Raw genomic sequence first — 18,435 nt, 5'->3', positions numbered from 1 at the left:
AATATAAAGGTTTTTCCTCATGGACACAATTTAAGTTGGCATATGCCTATAAATGTATACATCCTTATTCAAATAGAAAGACACTACTTTAATTGTGTTTATATATTTATGTTGATTGGCACTAATATATAAACTCAGGCAAATATAATTCACTAGCGAATGTAAAATTTTCTATTTCGCAATTGCGAGAGGTTGAAGGTTGGAAAGAAACCCCAAACTAAACTGCATCCTTTCTCATTAGCCCTTTGAACAGTTTTTTTGAGTCATCAAGTCATTTATATTTAAAATTAAATTTGTATAAGGTATCTGTATAAGATTATTTAATTTATTTCATAGTATTTTTTATTTAATCACCTCTTACTCGATCCTTTGTGATATTTGGGTATTTGGCTTGTTATGTGGTGTGACAATCTCGGGAGCACAAGAGAGGAGTTGAATTGTCAGCTCACTCATGGTAAGATTTTTAAAAGTAATCACAAGACATGGAGGAAAGTTTATAATTTCTCCCAAATTTGGAAATTCAATTACTATGCCATCAATTGATGTTATTCTCATTCCCATTTACCAATCTATCTCCACTTGTTGTTCTTATTCCCATTTCCCAAACTATCTCTACTAGTCGTTTCTATTTTTACTTAGATAAAATTGGTCTTATTCCCATTTACCAATCTATCTCCACTTGTTGTTCCTATATTAGCTAAAATTGGTCTTGCCAAGTGGTTTTGTATTTTATAGCCATTGCTCACCTCTGTTCTCATGCAATTCATTTCAAGATTTATTCTTCTTCTATTTCTACAACTGGGAACCTGGTAGTTTTTTATAAGTTTGAAAGAACTTTTGTGAATTTTTCCTTTACTAAAAATCAACTATCTCAATGTACTAGATGTGGTTCCAAGTTAGGTTATATCTTAATTGTGGGAAATTTTTATCAGCAGAGTTGTAGAGAATTTGTATTGCTGCATTCATATCCATGTTCTATCTTCCATCATTGTGGATTAGAGTTGAGAAAGAAATTGGCATGAAAGATTACTAACTTGATATTGACAATCACTCTTAAAATGGCTGCATTTAGTTGCAAGACTCGAAAGGTGTGAAAGTTGGCTCTTTTCCTTCATATTCCTTGAATGCTCTGGTATTTTTGGATTAAACATAAATGTTGTTTGGTTTAAATTGCTTTGTTATTATCTGTAAAATATTACAGGAGAGCTGAAAATGTGGATAATAAGGGGTTACATGAGAAATTAGTGATTTACATGAAGAATAAAGAATAAATGCCCCCTTTTATCACAAGATACAGATATTTCATTCCTCTCCATAAAATAAATGGTTAAGCGAGTCGGTTATCCTCGAGCAAGATAAAGTTATTTTCAAGTTACGTGTTTAATGTTGATTGGCAGCATAAATAGACAAATTCCTATTTATCCCAACTTATCTCTCAACCAAAAGCTACATTGCAGAAAATGATGCATCGCATAACAATTTTGTTTAGATCTACTGTGAGGACTCATGCGAGTGTGTGCTTAGTCTCACATCGGCTATATACTTCGTAAATCTTAAATATTTATACAGAGCCAATGAATCTAAATAACATCTTTCAGCTAGCCTTTTTGGAGCGAGATCTTAGATTGTTATAAATGGTATCAAAGCGAACCGGGCTCATAGTTCATATGGACTAGGAGACGCTACAATACGGATCTATTTAGGCTGACCATGAACTAATTTTGGTATTTGTGATTAAATTTGTGGTACTTGTAATTAGATTTGAATAGATTTGAACTCTTAGCCTAATGAGGATGCCAAGGCTTAAACAAAAAAAGTATGTGAAGACTTGTATAGATATATGTATAGTCCTACATCAACTATGCACTGAGTAGATCTTAGGTACTAATTATATAAAGCTAAGAAATTGAATTAATACCTGAATAGCATTTTTGGGTAAAGTCCTCGATTGTTACAGCTATTTAGGAGGAAAGTTTTTCATAGTGTGATTGGATAGTCAACATTCTTAAAAGATGAGATGTTGGCCATCTTCAAGGGTGTGATTGGTTTCTAGATGAACCAAGATAACAAATTCTCTTAGTTGAGAGTGGAAGGTGGGAAAATTATAAAGACAACCATGATATTCCAAGATCTTGTCCAACAAGGAAAATGATATAAAATCTTTCTAAGTACAATAAAAATGAGATTACATATTATTTTTAGCCGTTGATTTAGATATTTATAAATTTAACTTATTGTTCAATAAATGAATAACAACATTGAAAATTTTCAATTAATATATTAATATCAAATACGAAAATACATCAAAATATACCAATTTATATCATCCAAGGTAATGAGGGTGTGGATTTTATATATTTATCAATGTGTGTCCAATAGTTAGGTAAACAAAGAACTCCCTTGTGATGAAAGTCTTTGGCGTAATGCATAGCAAAGCTTGAGATTTGTGCTGCTACTCTAACTACTCATGAATGTGCAATATTAACTATATATTGAATCTATTAAAATTAAGTTACTTATAACCTTTTTGTCAAACAAATCAATTGAGAATTGTTCATTATTTTCATATTTTATGATTTATTCAAGAAGTATTCATAATATTTTAAGGAAACAAGAATAGGCTCCAGGTCAAATGATGCTTTCTTCTTGTCATTTGGGATGTTGTTCCTATGCTCATGTTCACTTAAATAAAATTTTAAATTATAAATATTACCCAATCTTTATTTTTTCCATTTTTGTTTCCTATACTTTATTTCTTATAAACTCCATATTTCTCTAAGTCTTGAATACCTATCCCCATACTTCAGTATGCCAATGAACAATTGGATTGGCATCATACTCCGAATGTGAATCTCGAAGCCCTTCAATCTGTCATCTAGAAAACTTAGGAAGCATGCTCTTTTGAGAAGGAACAAGTTTACCTCACCACAAGTGATGAGAGCAACCTACAGTGAACCCTGTTCATGGGGGCATAGGTGAGATCCACACTCCCCAAGCATTGTGCTTATTAGTTTAATACAGGTACTCTCACCCACACTTTTGAGAGTGTAGGGTTATTGAGCTTGCCACCAGTGGCAAGGCAAGCTACTTCCTTTCTCGGACCTCGAAGAAATATTTTTCTTCCTTCGAATGAATCCACCATTAGATCGTGCAGTATATGATCACTTCAAAATCAGTACAAATTAATGGATGCATAAAGAAGATTGGAGCGCTTTAAGATTCAACAGTCGACATCGTAAAAAAAGATACAACCCGAACCCCTACAAATATTGGTGCAAAATCTGCTCTACGATGCTACTTAAACAATCCTAACCACAACTGAAGTCCAAGTCAATTATTTAACCGAAAGAAGCACAGACAACTATTTCCAAGGCGTTCTTGGGCTTGCAGTACTTTGTTTTTTCGTTTGGAGTGAGAGGTAAAGCCATGAAAGGATTAGGGTTCCTGTGCTGGTCTCATGTACAGCCACTGTGATCAGCTTGTATCAACCCATCCCTCTTAAGTGTGGAGTCTCTCTCTCTCTCTCTGTCTCTCTCTCTCTCTCTCTCTCTCTCTCTCTCCAGCTTCTCCTCACTGAGAGGGACAAGTTAATATAGAACAAGGGGACAGGGGTGGGCCAAAGCTCCCACAGCAAAAGGCCAAAACCATTGTAGTTGGAATGGGAATGGAGCAACATGAACAAAGGTCCGGACTGCAAGCACACCAGTTTCTGGTGTGGTTGTTGCACATACCACCAAACCATCATCATTCTTTTGCTTTTTTGCATGCTTTCCGCAAAGGAAAAGACTTTGATTACAGGAAACCTAATCATGAGGTTAGAACCAAAAGACTTTGTTTAGATAAGCATATCTTATATGGCTAGTTAAGAGATTAGGTGGCGAGTAATTTTATAAGTGAACATATTTTAGAATATGTCATTATATAGGACATTTCATTTAAACTCTAGAACTCTAGGAGGATTAGCAAAATCAAACAATGGGGACAAAAAAAAAAAAAAAGTGGTGCTAGCTAGAGAATGCAGTGTTTATATATCCTTGTTACTAAATTAGCGTAGGTTTCGAAATTTTCCGGTGATAGGTTGGACGTCGAAGATGACCACATGAAGATTGTTTGCTGCACCACTAGATTTTGAAATAAATATTGGGAAGGGACTGACCTAGCAACTGAAGATTCTAAATCATCAAGGTGCACAAGGTTAGCATAGAGAAGAACTCACACAAAGAGGCAACATGGCTATCATGTAGCTTTTATATATATTATTCCACTCATTGATAACCTCTTAGCTAGGCACCAGTTGCCAATCATGGAAGCAAGTCATATAATGGATGAATGTGTACCTTGTTTGTGTGAGATTTCTATGTTATTGAAGCTTTTTCCATCTACATCCTGGATGAAGGACATATGCCCTGGTGGCAAACCCTAGCGGTTAAATATCATGTCTGAGAATTACTATGGATCCTTGCTAGATTTGTCTTTTGCCCTTTTCTACTGTTAATCATTGCCCTCTTTATGGAGTTTTGCCAAACCTGTTTTAAAGTGATCTTAGGCAACAAATTTGGCTACTCATTCCACCAAATATTATAAGTAAACCTAGGCTCGGTTCGAGTGCGGCGGTGTCGGGGTACGAGTCGAATCAAATATATTGTACATCGATCTATCTCCTTGAATTTTAGTTTGATGGGTTCTGGTTGTATTTTTCGCTTGAAAAAATGATTCACCTTCTTTCATGACTTTAACTACTAGATCACAATGTCTACTTCAAGATATGTGGAAATAAATGAAATAAAATGTTAGAGCGCTTTTTGAGATCTGTACAAGGCATGATCCAGTGGTTGACATTTTGAAAGAAGATCAATCATTCTTTAGTACAAAATATACAGCCTGAACCCTTAGTTTGATACTCGACAAAATGTAGTTGGTTGAGAAAATCCACAAGCTGACATGTCAAACAAGTCCATAGAGATGGAAATGATGGTAATTCCATTGATATGTTGTGCATTCGTTTTTTTTTTTTTTTAAGGTTTTGCTCATGTGTTGTTATAGAGGTGGAAGGGAGAAGAGCAGATGCAAGACTTGATTAAGAAGCAGAGAAGTGAGGAATAACGCGGTTCCAAGAGAGTATTATGGAGATTGCATCATTTGAGACCATATTTATTGTACTTGGATTGCTGCAAGAAGATCCTCCTATAATCTTATGCCTTTCTAAGGTGACCAGGTTATGATCGAGGGTGATCAACCAATTCCAAGCTGGAGTTAAAAAGAGTTTGGAGAGCTCTTTTCTTGGACACCTTATACAATGAACCTTACATCTAGCTCTAATCAGATTTCAAATAAAGAAGGTGCAAAGATGGAAGAGATGATGCACTGAGTTAAGCCCCATGGTGCAAGTGGGTAGCAAAAGAAGCGAACCCAACCTTCTCTTTTTGATATTTCACCAGTGTTTGAGCCTGTTCTTCAAAAGCATGCTAAAGAAAAACCTTAAAACTTGTAGGGGAGCCAAGTTAGCTCAAGATACCTGCAAGCTCTTTGAAGAGGAATAGATTCCATAAGTTGATAACATGAGCTTCTCTATCATGGGGAGTTCTCAAATAAGTTGGGGAAGAGGATGTTGTCTATCCAAACATCCTCTAGAATCTGATTGAAAGTTCCATTGAGAGTTCTAAGGATGAGGATATTTTGGTCCTTGAAGGCCTTATCCTAGAAATATTACTAAGAAGCTTTATTTGGAACAACTATTCCTTCCCTATTCCTATAATCTTAAATTACCTATTCCAAGAAGCTTTGTCCTGCTTTATTCAAAGCAAACACCAAGTGAAGAAGTTTCCTTGAGTACATTACTAATCAGAGCGAGGCAGATGTGAAAATAAAACACAGTTAGTAAATGCCTTTGAATAGGGGCATTTTGGAGATTGTTTACCTATGATCACGTTTTCCATTGGAAGGTAAAATTTGGTAAGTTCATCCTTATATGTTAAACACGATCCTAATCTTGTACCCTGCAAAGGATAACTACAAAGAGATGCTTAAGAGAAGTGTGGCTAACAAAAAGGAAATAATTTTTTATAAATACTTCAGATATCTGTAGGTGGAGGTCGCATGATCAACGTAGGTGATTGTATCGATAATGTGTTCTCGAGGGCTTTGACTACCTATATCGATAATGTGTTCGAGTCCCATCCTTGGCCAGACTTTCTACCATTATAATTCTAGAAAAAGGGTGCTATTGCAATTTCTCTAGATGTGAATCCTCTACCTCGATGACTATGAAAAATTTGAGCAGTCTAGGTACATCGAAGATTGTTATTGTTGGAATTTGAGCATAGCTTTCATCTCTCATTGGACTAAGAGGACCACCAAACTCTAGTTCGAATAATATCATCCGCTACCACTTGGGTAAGAGGTCGAGGGTTCAAATTCTGATGAGAATTAGCCCCTTCTGCTCCCCACAAAAAAAAAAAAAAAAACTTACTCGAGGTAGGGTTGATGATTTAAAAGACATATTTAATTGTTGCAGACATGCAACTTTCTTCCATTAGAATTATAGAGGATTTGCACCAATTATAGTTTGTTTAAATTATATGACATACTATCTAGCGTATTTTGAGTAAAAACATCATGAATATTACGAAGACAACTTTTCAAATGCAAGTGCCAAATGTTAGCCACCAAGCCTAGAAGGGCTGAAATTGTACAATGGCAAAATGAAAATTCTTTTGTGGATCCTTCCTTTCTCTACTTACCTCTCCCAAATCATTACATCAGCCCTAGCATGTCGTCGGGGAAAACCTATACTCCATAGTCATGCAAACATTCCATCAGCTTCTTCAATTAATCACTCCCAAAACTTATCACACTCAATCTTGTATCATATGGCATCAACAATGACATTATGTGCCTAACGGTTCGTGTCCATATGTAACACAACTTATTTGTTCAATTGCATGCACTCAATTATGATCATATTATCTACTTTATGCAATTTAAAATAAGTCTCCGAGAAATGCATTCAAAAGGAAGCACAAATTATATCAGAATAGGATAAACAGCCGTTATACCGAAAAACAAACAAACAGGAGCACAAACCAAGTGGGAATTTCCCATGGCAATGATTCCACATTGCCAAAAGGAGCCAAGGCGTTTTTGTATCGATCATATACTACTTGGAGCTGCACCAACAAAAGCTAGTGGAAGAACATATGTTTTGATGACAACACAAGCATGAGCATGTTTTGGAGGCCAAATCCTACCCCTTTAGCCCGTGAACCATCTACTTCTTAGTGCTTGCAGCTTGCCTGCTCCTTTTCCGTAGTTCTGATGGAAACGCAAAAACAAAAGCGTACGGTGACAGAGCCTCTTCTGAAAACCAGCGCCCGCTTTTCCCCTCCTCCCCCTCCTCCGTGTTTCCACGGCGAGCCTCCTCGGGTTCAAGTTTAAATAATATCTTAAGTTATATATTCTCAGCTATGTTTTTTCTTAAAAAAATAAACATGCAAAAAATTTTAAATTATTTGAAGGTATTTAATTTTCTTCTAAACTTCTAATTTAGTGTAATCACGTCGTTGAACTTTTAAGTTGGTTCAATACAGACCCTAGCTGTGAATTCTATCTAACTACATCGTCCTCATGACGGTTTCATCATGCCAGTAATATGAAATGAATTTAGAAGTTCGATGACCTGATTGTACTAAATTAAAGTTCAAAAGAAATATATTATGATTAAAATTATTTTTAAATACAAATAATAATAATTTAGTTGATAAATATAAAATATTTTTTATTTATAATTTAATATTTAATTTTTTTAAAAAATATTTCATATGATCCCCTCCATGTACATGCTAGAGAATTTTTGTTCCACCAGCTTAGGTTCAAATTGGAACAGATGGCAGCAAAATAAAAAGGAATCCCACCATCCTTTGCTTTCCCTATTCATCATGCCAATCAGATGCCTCTCATGAGTTTCCAATACAACAATTGTATTCCTACTGATCCAATTATGAGCTAGAGGTAGCTTGAGCTCTAGATTGGAGCCGAATCATTTAGTTATTGAGTTTAAAACCGTCCATGTAACATGCAACAATTTGATTGTTCAAAATCTTAAATTATATATTTTGAACTAACTACTGTAATTGTATATTAATAAATAATTAAAATTATTTTAAAAATACAAATGACACTAGTTTTGTCAAAAAATAATATATTTTTTATTGATAATTTAATAATAAAAATTGAAGGGCAAGCTCTTAGATGTAAAGTAAGGTGTTAATTGTCACACACATCTAATGTATCTTAGAACATGAGCTCAACTATTATGTTAGCACACTCATTGGTTGCTTTTAAAAACTTAAAATCTTAAAAATAAATCAATAATAACTATCAATTTTAATTGAGTTTAATCAATCCATGTCAAGTTCAACTGCTGCTTCACATGTTTGCTAATCAAATTAGCCGTTTTAAATTGAAATTCCAGCCTAACTCACTGATTTTTAAGTTCTGACAGCCTATCAACCTCTTTCCTCTCACAGGAAAAGTTAAAGAATAAAAAGAAAAACTAAAAGATTTTTAAACAACTTGCAAGTCCTTGCCATGCGGCTAGCAGCAGTGAATTCACCTAATCAGGGTACCCAATGGCACACCTCCCAATGCCATCCATACATGCCTCTGGGTCAAACCTTTAAACCAGAGCCAAAATAATTGTCCTCTATGCCCAAAAGAACTGGGTCCCGGTGGGACCTTGGCCCTCTTTTTGAGTGTCTTTTCTGAGGGAGGGAAGAACCAAGGATACGGCCATGAGGTCTTCTTGCACTCTTTCAGCTCAAAACAACACACTCTATCATGGAGCTCTCTTGCAGTCTGCATTGGGACTGGATGGGGAGGGTGCAGAAGGGAGTGGGGTGGAGAAGATTATGATTCATCACTCCACTGTCACAAGCTTATGTGGCCGACATCGAATAATTAAATAAGCTCTGTTGCTAGATCAATAGTAGTGGTGGTGATGATAGTGGTAGCAGTAGCAGATAAGAATCCTGGGTATTGGCTAGCTGGCTGTGGTATGGAGTTGGTCATATTGTAGGCTTGAATTATTTATTCATTCATTCAAGATTGCAGGGTTCAGTGCATGAGTTATTAATTTAGATCAGAATCTTGCAATGGCCCACCCATTATATTAGATCATGTGCACGGCTATATATGTTTATAAAACCATAAATTGGATGATTGAGATCGAAGGCTTTTCAGAGTTATCGCAGTTTAGGCGACAAGCAAGAATTGGTCCACAGGAATGAAAAGCAACAACTCGGTTCATTGTTACCATCTGTAATACATAACTAGTCTATTTTTGATCATCAAATGCTTTCTGGTACTAGAGGTCGCAACCCGATCGGATTGGGTTGGATACAGATCAGGTCGAATGCGGATCGGTCAAAAATTTATCAATCGAAAAAAATTGATAGGCAATTTGTTTAATAAACATATTAAAATTCAGATTTAAATCTGACATTTTCATTAAATAGGCAATCTAATCCGACCTGAATAAACTATTTACTAAGCAGGTCGAATCAGGTGAAAATGGTTAACCATGTTAAATAAATTTTTAATGGATTAAACAAATTTACATGAGTTAAATAGGTAATTTAGGTCAGAGTAAATTGGATAGAAATAGATTAAGTAGGTTTTAAACGAGTTAAACATATCTTATGATACGATCTAATCATTAAATTGGTTAAATAGATCAAATATCTAAATCTGATCCTGATTTGTTTAATAAAAGAATTTTGATAGGTCAATTTATTGATGATCCAAATTTATTTATATCAAATCGAATTAACGGATCAGATCATAAATTGCCATATATATTCACCGATATATATAAGATGACTTGTGATGGCGAGCTAGACTGATATAAGTGGATTGCATATGGGGAAAAAAAAATTTATTCTGTCATGCATCAATTATATGAAGATTGGATCAATTATAACTGCCACATGGCGAGCAAAATCTTTGGAGTTATATGCTTGTATATTTTTAATATATGATGGATTTTTCCCTTTCCTTCTTGTGATGCAATGCTGTAGTTATTTTTTTTGGCAATAGATAGATGCTATGTTGTAGCTGTTGAGTGAGGCTTGGGTGGGGGTTGAGAGAGAAAAAAAGGAGCAGAAGAATCTCTGACACAAATGTTTTGACACGCGGGCGCCCGTAGGCGCTGCAGCCTTCGCCTTTCGTTTGTCGTTTGGCGTTCGCTTGTTTGCGGTGGCGTTCCGTTTGCTCCGAACGCGGCCCACAACGGTCGCTGCATGGATTTAATGCCTCTGCCCTGAAACTTTTAATAAAAAAGGATGTGGGACCGTGGTCCAGTGTTCATGAGCTTGGCTTGGGACAGACATGGTAGGAAAGCTGATATAAGAAAATAAAAAACATTCAAATGATGCATGGGCCGCATGGCAAAATACCATATAATTGTTAGTAATCATCGTAAGATGATGGATAGCTATTGAATGAAAAGGGCTCACGAATGCTATCGTGTTATTTGATAATTATTCATCTTTAGGCAATGGTAATTGATAATCATCATAGAGATTCAAGTTGTATGAGATTAGTGGGTCATAGAAAGTATGGTATGTCGTATCGGCTCGAATCGGACGATACGAATACTCAGTACGAATGGCGTACCGAGCGTCGACATGTTAAAAAATTCTGTACTATATCGTACTGATACTGTACTAATATGGCACCGGTACGGGATCCAGTACCAAAACAGCGAACTTTGGTAGAAATTAAGATAAATAAAATGAAAAATCTTAATAGAATGTTACTGCAAACTTGGTTTAGTATGTAGAATGGAAGGAGCATGTGCAGCATCCATCAATTTTTTTTCCCTGCTTATTTGGATGTTATCCATATGACGGACCGTATGTGATATCCCTCCTATAAGTAGAAAGTCCCCAGGGGAGAAGGCAGGGAGAAGAAGCGGGCACAAGGAAGAAGGAATCATTGGAGAGCCATGGTTTGGACAACCAAAGCTCCATTAATTTTAACAACTAGATCACCTAATCTGATATCTGTACCGTTCTTTTTGTCAATTACTATATCTAAGTGTCACTCTAATGCTGGTGACAATGACAGACGTAAGAAAAAAAAAATACTAGATTTTATTTGTCAGCATGCACCCCATTTTTTTTAGTATGATGAATATTCTATCAAGAATATATAGACAAAGTATACATTGGAAGGAATGAGATGATCTTGAACTCTTTAAAAGTGGGGCAAGCTTGAAAAATCTTAGTTTCCATGGAGGGATGCTCACAGTGGCCTGTGTGTGTGTGTGGGTAGGGTGTCAGCTATGTGGTTTGAAGGAGATTCTCAACCAGCTTCAACCCCACCAATCAAGGGCATATGGAGTGGTGCAGGTTTATACCATGAGGTGACCTTGGATGACATAATTGCTCTGTTGCGCCCTTGTTCTTATAGCAGGTTTCACATGTGTACAGTGAGAGGTACATCATGTCATGGGTTGGCTCGCCGAGGAAGGACTTTGTTCAGCTTACCTACGTAAGAAGTTGATAACTTTTTCTTGGGTGGATGCATCTCTATTATGATTCATAGTGCAGTTAGAGTGTAATTTCACTGAATGATCAGAAGACCTAGTTGGCACCCCTCTTCAGGATTTGTTCTTAGCAAAGATCCATGATTCAAACCCTAGGGACACCACATTACCATTGCATTGCTCAATAAAAGGGAAAGTAGGAATAAATGATCAATATGGTCTTGGATCCTCTCTAATTTATGTAATAAGGGCTCGTTTGGTTTGCGAGAAGTATTTTTCCTCCTAGAAATATGATTCCTGGAAAGAAAATGTCTCGGAAAGTACTTTTGGCATGTTTGGTTGACAATGGAAAAATGACAGATTTTCAGAGTGTTTATGTTTGGTTGATTATCCACTTTTCTAGAAAGTTATATATAATTTCTATTATACCCTTAATAAAAATTAGGTCTTTAATGCATCTTTAATGCTGAAGGGCTTTTTTGAGAAAAAATAAAAATGGAGTAATTTCCGGCTCACGAGAAAGTAACTTTTCCATATTTTTCATGGGAAAGACTTTTCAAAGAAATGTGGGAATCATATTCCTATGAAAATATAATTTTTCCGTCTCTTTTCTTTGAAAACTCCAACTAAATAAGAGGCATCTCATTACTTTTCCGTTGACCATACTTTTCCCCCTTCTTTTTTCGTGAACCAAACGAGCCCTAACTAGTAATCACCTTTCATCGTCGTATAGTGGTACCCATCTATCGGATAATTAATACTGAAGAACTTAATTCCACCATTCTTACATGAAGTAGTGAGGATCTTATCTCATTAAACTTATCATTAAAAGTGAGATATTAGAATTATCATGCGTGCAAGTATGCAACACATGCACACATAATACTTACATGCACACAATTATACATATATACAAATATTTGTACACACACATATATATAGATCTTGCTACACTTGAGTGAATCTTCACTCAAGTCCTATCAAGTGTATATTAGATGATGAAGATTCCATATCAATGATCCGAGCCATTGAATATGATCTAATAATTCTAAATTATTTATACATAAAAAAAATCATATGATTAGGAGTCAAAAAATATGTTGTTTCATGTTATTTAAACTATCTAAATTTTTGGTTATTTGATGTATAGTCTAAAGATTTCTTAATCATATGATTTTTCGTACTAAATAGTTTAGAGACAGTAGATCACAATCAATGACTTGTATGATTCATATAAGACTTCATTGTCGTATCTAGACCTAACTATATTTAAGTGGAGCTTCACTCGAGTGTAGCTAAATCTAACATGTGTGCACACAGTCTCTCTCTATGCATCCTGTTGCGGGATTTTCACCCTGGCAACAGCCCGCACACCGGCCGAGCAGGAAAAGCGGCTGCGTCCCTCCCGAGGTATTGTCCGCTCTGAGCCCTGCGGGCGCGGAGCTCGCACGGGGTGCGCACCCCCCTGCAGGTGCGGAGCTCGTACAGGGGGCTTGGGCGTCCCTCACGGTTTTGTCCCACAAAAAGGTCCTCGTGAGGAAAGATTTTAGGCCTCCTCATTATAAGGCACAGACCTTTCCGCTGATTAGCCGATGTGGGACTAAAGTTCGGAACCCCATCCCACAACACAACCCCTCCAGCGGGAATGTATGCGCGTGGCCGGAGGTTCAGGCCCTCCTTCTAGCGCCATCTGTTGCGGAATTTTCACCCTGGCAACAGCCTGCACACCGGCCGAGCAGGAAAAGTGGCTGCGTCCCTCCCGAGGTATTGTCCGCTCTGGGCCCCGCGGGTGCGGAGCTCGCACGTGGTGCGCACCCACCTGCAGGCGCGGAGCTCGTACAGGGGGCTTGGGCGTCCCTCACGGTTTTGTCCCACAAAAGGGCCCTCGTGAGGAAAGGTTTCAGGCCTCCTCATTATAAGGCACAGACCTTTCCGCTGATTAGCCGATGTGGGACTAAAGTTCGGAACTCCATCCCACAACACAGCCCCCCCAGTGGGAAGGTATGTGCGTGGCCGGAGGTTCAAGCCCTCCTTCTAGCGCCATCTGTTGCGGGATTTTCACCCCGGCAACAGCTCGCACACCGGCCGAGCAGGGAAAGCGGCTGCGTCCCTCCCGAGGTATTGTCCGCTCTGGGCCCCGCGGGCGCGGAGCTCGCATGGGGTGCGCACCCACCTGCAGGCGCGAAGCTCGTACATGGGGCTTGGGCGTCCCTCACGGTTTTGTCCCACAAAAGGGCCCTCGTGAAGAAAGGTTTTAGGCATCCTCATTATAAGGCACAGACCTTTCCGCTGATTAGCCGATGTGGGAATAAAGTTCGAAACCCCATCCCACAACATAGCCCCTTCAGCGGGAAGATATGTGCGTGGCCGGAGATTCAGGCCCTCCTTCTAGCGCCATCTGTTGCGGAATTTTCACCCCGGCAACAGCCCGCACACCGGCCGAGCAGGAAAAGCGGCTGCGTCCCTCCTGAGGTATTGTCCGCTCTGGGCTCCGCGGGCGCGGAGCTCGCACAGGGTGCGCACCCACCTGCAGGCGTGGAGCTCGTACAGGGGGCTTGGGCGTCCCTCACGGTTTTGTCCCACAAAAGGGCCCTCGTGAGGAAAGATTTTAGGCCTCCTCATTATAAGGCACAGACCTTTCCGCTGATTAGCCGATGTGGGACTAAAGTTCGGAACCCCATCCCACAACACAGCCCCCCCAGCGGGAAGGTATGTGCGTGGCCAGAGGTTCAGGCCCTTCTTTTAGCGCCATCTGTTGCGGAATTTTCACCCTGGCAATAGCCCGCACACCGGCCGAGCAGGGAAAGCGGCTGCGTCCCTCCCGAGGTATTGTCCGCTCTGGGCCCCACGGGCGCAGAGCTCGCACAGGGTGCGCACCCACCTGCAGGCACGGAGCTCGTACAGGGGGCTTGGGCGTCCCTCACGGTTTTGTCCCACAAAAGGGCCCTCGTGAGGAAAGGTTTTAGGCCTCCTCATTATAAGGCACAGACCTTTCCGCTGATTAGCCGATGTGGGAATAAAGTTCGGAACCCCATCCCACAACACAGCCCCTCCAGCGGGAAGGTATGTGCATGGCCGGAGGTTCAGGCCCTCCTTCTAGCGCCATCTGTTGCGGAATTTTCACCCCGGCAACAGCCCGCACACCGGCCGAGCAGGGAAAGCGGCTGCGTCCCTCCCGAGGTATTGTCCGCTCTGGGCTCCGCGGGCGCGGAGCTCGCACAGGATGCGCACCACCTGCAGGCACGGAGCTCGTACAGGGGGCTTGGGCGTCCCTCACGGTTTTGTCCCACAAAAGGGCCCTCGTGAGGAAAGGTTTTAGGCCTCCTCATTATAAGGCACAGACCTTTCCGCTGATTAGCCGATGTGGGAATAAAGTTCGGAACCCCATCCCACAACACAGCCCCTCCAGCGGGAAGGTATGTGCGTGGCCGGAGGTTCAGGCCCTCCTTCTAGCGCCATCTGTTGCGGAATTTTCACCCCGGCAACAGCCCGCACACCGGCCGAGCAGGGAAAGTGGCTGCGTCCCTCCCGAGGTATTGTCCGCTCTGGGCCCCGCAGGCGCGGAGCTCGTACAGGATGCGCACCACCTGCAGGCGCGGAGCTCGTACAGGGGGCTTGGGCATCCCTCACGGTTTTGTCCCACAAAATGGCCCTCGTGAGGAAAGGTTTTAGGCCTCCTCATTATAAGGCACAGACCTTTCCACTGATTAGCCGATGTGGGACTAAAATTCGGAACCCCATCCCACAACACATCCATATATGTATATATAAAGCTAATTGGAACCGCATCAAAATGATGAAAAAGGCAATGAGAAACAGTTTTCATTATTTCTCCCAACTTTTAACACTTAGGATCCAAATCAAAGTCAAAATAAATATAAATTATTTCCTAAATCACTCAATCCAGAGTGGCACAAACACGACCAGATCGAAACAGAAAATCCACCCACAGCAAGCTAGAAACTACCTCTGCTCTGCAAAACCAGAGCAAGCAACCATGGTCAATTGATGACACTAATGTCAAATGTGCTACTGTCGTGACCCACCAGTGAGACATGCAACATTGAAGGCCGTATGATCAATATATAGATAGGATAGGACTGATGACCAAGCGAGATCTTTGCGAAGCAAGGGAGTGGGATTTTGGGCTTGGCTCCTTTCTAGACCCTATGTTGTCTTGGTGGTGACCGTTGCCAGTACCTGAAAAGATTTGAAAGCTCCTCCGATCCATCCAGAAGAAGAAGAAGAAGAGAACTGCTGAATAGACTGTGGACAGTGAAAGCTAGACCTCAGAGGGTACAGCATTCAATTAATTGAATGAAGAGTAGGGGGAGCAGGAGGGCAGGCAGACTGGCAGGAAGGCAGCCAGCCCCCCTTTTCTCTGGCACACATCACGTTCCCTCCCTTTGAGACACCAAGCGGCATCGACAGCTTGTCCGTTTCAAATCAATGTAAGGGGATCCAGGATCACCACCATCACCTTGGAGGCCTTTTTTTTTTTAATTTCTTGGTCAGCCACCCAGTCTCTTCCGAGCCAAAAGATGCTTCAATTTGATTGATGTATTACTTTTTTTTTTTTTTTTTTTTTGTGAAAGAGAAGGAATTGCGCCTACTGTAACGGTGTGTAAGGTCCTTCCATTTGTGTTGCATGTACTAGAGTAATTTGAAAGGAGAATTTTTTTTTTACTATGCAACTTTAATGTATTCTTTTTCTTTTTTTCTCCTCAGATGACAATAACATTGGCTCTTCCCATTTGTGGAGTACCTAGGATTGTGAGAGATCAACAGGAAATAAACTCAATGTAGATAAACTGAGTCAAGGTAGAACCTGACTCGTTAGCTTGAGTCAAGGTCATTATTTGACTAAGTCATTGTTCAAGTAGAACAGAATAATATTTTAAAGTTCAAATCTTTGTTATGCATAAAAAATAAACGCTTATTTCATTAACAATGGGTTGAGAAAAATTACCTAATTGTTTCTCGCTGCCGATCATTATTTTTCATTAATGGCTGTTTAGGAGAATGCCATTTCAACGGGAAATAGCAGCTTCCAACTTCCAAGGGGTCCCATTATTGAGGTGGGGGGAGGGTTGGTTGTGTGGTTGAGCCAAGCTTGAGATTTGACCAGGGCACTTGTGCTGGGCTTTGACTAAATTTGGTATATAAATAAGTAAATACTATATTTTATCCAGTTATTTTTGTAAATACTAGTTATAATGCACTTGCAAATTCACATGACTCCTCCTCAGCCAATCTAGCTGGCTATATGAATGGCAAACCTCTGACCATGCATGATGCCACCAGGAGGCTTTTGCATAAAAAATTCGGGAGCATACTTGAGATTAAGACAATGTTATGGTTAACAACCATATTGGCCTATCGAACAAGATGTTGTTCCGATGCAAGCTCAATCAATTCGATCGGTAGTCAGCCATTAATGAATGTAGTCAAGTCTCCTAACTTTTTACCAACTTACAATGATCTTAAATTGACTCATGGCAAAAATTTTGCTGCAATCGTAGCAAAACATTAATTACTCCTGCCTCATATTTTGCATACATCGAACATGCCATTGACTCATGGCAAAAATTTTGCTGCAATCGTAGCAAAACATTAATTACTCCTGCCTCATATTTTGCATACATCGAACATGCCAACCACTAACGATGGATATTGTGCTAGATAATCCATAGCAACAGGTGTGGGCAGGGACTGTGTGAAACCTGGCCAGGTTGTGGTCCAATAAACTTGAAGGGGCCCCTAGAGAGGGACAAGGCAAGGACTTCATGAAGATTAGTCAGGCAGTGGTCCAAGAAAACTTGATGGGGATCCTGGACACAGACAGAGGAAAGCATACAATAGACGAGTCCTGCAGGTGCCAAGCCACCTTTTCTTTTGTGCTGCCATGCTCGGCTACTGGTAGATGCCGTATAGCCTTTAATCTTGGGTTCCCCATGTAATTGATCCCAAGGCCAGTAGGTTTCCTTCTGGGTTCTTGCCAGAACACTATTTATAACATGCATGGTTGTGGCATTGCATCAACATGTGTGAGTCAGCAATGCAAAGTCTCTTCTTAATTTTCTGCTAGCCTGTTTTATATCATATTAACAAGAGTGCCTGATCAACTGCAATGGATCCTCTGCAGGGTCTTCCCTGTTTGGCATTGACTGCATATCCCTTGAACTAAGGGTGGATGTTAAATGCATACTCAAGAGTCTAGAAAGTATGCCTTTGAAGCTGAGACACAGGCCTTTTGGTTGAACTGTTGTCCAAAATGCTTTTATTGATGAATAAGGAACCTTCAGATGAGTGCTATATTCTTTCCACTAGAGATCTTCATGAGAACATCAAGAATGACCAGTGATGAATATTTCGCTATATTCCCTTATACTGTGGGATCTTAATCAAAGAAAGCAACAGGCCCAAGATTGAACATTTCAAGTAAACAACCGACAACCATTTCAACACCTTGAATGCAAATGAATTGTCAGATAACTTCCGAAAAGATTGTCCCTTAACTATCGTATAATATAATTTGGAGCAACATAGAGTTCTACCCATAACTTTAAGCTGAGCATGTAATTAAGCGGTTGCACTTAGGGCCAATCTGACCAAATAGGCTAATTGTTTAGGGATAAAATAAGTACAAGTTATTACCAATATTTTGGGATGCATGCTTTATTAGATATGTTTTTCAGAGTTCCACCCAAAAAAAAAAGAGCAGCAAAACAGATTTTCACCTCATCTCTTCTAAAATTCACCTTCTCTAGCATTCAGGTTATGCTAACACAAATTTCATAGAGCTTAGCTAGATAGCAGCTCCTAGGTAGTGGATTCTACTACCAAGTAGGCTCGGATAGAAAATATGCTGAGGATTACTGGGTTCAAGC

The sequence above is a fragment of the Phoenix dactylifera genome, chromosome 12, assembly GCF_051530095.1.
Source record: "Phoenix dactylifera cultivar Ajwa chromosome 12, Ajwa_hap1_PhDact_Kaust_v1.1, whole genome shotgun sequence".
Lineage (NCBI taxonomy): Eukaryota > Viridiplantae > Streptophyta > Magnoliopsida > Arecales > Arecaceae > Phoenix > Phoenix dactylifera.
The sequence above is the reverse complement of the archived record's forward strand: the minus strand, read 5'-3'. Positions refer to the sequence as shown.